A 1,659-nucleotide genomic window follows, 5' to 3' on the forward strand; every position below is an offset into this window, starting at 1 on the left:
TCCAAAAATGCAGGACACTCTAGGACCTAATGCAATTCCGAACTAAAGACAAAAGCTAAGACAAATATATGTAAAACTACCTAAATGTATGCATGAGACTCAATATTTGGACAAAAATGCAATCCTAAACAAGACAAAATATGAGTATATCACTTGGCGGAATACATCGTAAGTTATTATTTTTTCTTGTTCTGTATGATTTTCTAAAATACAATCAGGAAAATCATAAATTAGATTGCTACCGGAATCATCAACTATTGTTTTCAATTTATCATCGGATACATATCATTTTCAATTCGTCTATTATACGATTCTCTTCATCTTTTCTGTTTTTTTTGTTTTGTGTGACATATTCATATTTGTCAAATTCGGGGATCAAAATTATAAATTAGGATGCTAACATATATAAAAGCTACATAACAATCCTAGATCTAGAGTTATGGGCTAAACATTATTTTTTTTTAATATAAATTCAACTTGTATTAATCATCGTAATGCAGAAGCAACTCCTAAGAGAATTTTGGAGATAATGAATATTGAAGGACTCACTATATCACATGTAAAGAGCCATCTTCAGGTCGTAACATATATATACATGATTTAATTTCTTCATTTTTTCACAATATATGCTTATATGTATTTTGTCAATTTTTTCATATTATGTTGGGTTTAATATGAACCTGTTTTATATTTTTGCCTTCTTCAGATGTATAGGACCACCAAGCTTGATGAATATAAAAAAGGTGAATAAGTATTATATACATTTCTATTTACTTTATTATTATATTTATGTAGAAATTTTATTTTCTATAAGTGTCTATATAAAAAAATTCAGAAATAAAAAAATAATTTATATATATATATATATGCTCAGACCAAATATGTTGAAGTTTTCTTAAAAAAGCATTTATATGTAAATATTATATAAAAATAAAAATCTATACACTCACATGTCCAATAGTAGAAGATGTACAAGCAATTCGAAGGGATAGACTGACAAGAGAAATGATTTTGAGGCAAACTCAACAACACCTTCGTCAATATGAACATTTTGAAAAAATTGTCAACTCTATGCGAAAAATGTTCGTATAATACTTAATTAATATTAAAGTAAAATTTTAATATATATATATATATAAATTTTTTTTTTTTTGAAAAAAAAATTGAATGTACTTTTTTTTAATCAATATTGTAGGGAAGAAGAAAGAAAGCAGGAAAAAATAATGGAAATGGGAGAATCAAGTAAGAGAGCTATTGAAATATCTTGCAAGTCTTTGTTTCAATCAAGAGTAAGTTTTCTCTCTGTTTAAAATTCCTAAGTTTTTTCTCTTTTTAGAATTTTTACGCTATAATCATCAAACATGATTATTAATGACAAAGTATGCACAAATTTTTTCAAGATTTGATACATATCATTTCATTCACATATAATAATTTATATAACTGGATATGGCAGATTGGAACGAATGGAACTGAAAACAATGAAGTGGACAATGATGATGGTAACAATGATGAGACTTTGTCCCTTGAGCTCACTCTTGGTCGCAAGTTTTAAAGTTGATCTATCCTTTTCATAATTTTCTCTTTAAATAAAAAAACATATCTCTTACTTAATTTGCTTTTTATGTAATAATTCTTTTCCCTTAATGTACAATGGTA

This window comes from Eutrema salsugineum, unplaced genomic scaffold, assembly GCF_000478725.1.
Source record: "Eutrema salsugineum unplaced genomic scaffold, Eutsalg1_0 scaffold_3, whole genome shotgun sequence".
Lineage (NCBI taxonomy): Eukaryota > Viridiplantae > Streptophyta > Magnoliopsida > Brassicales > Brassicaceae > Eutrema > Eutrema salsugineum.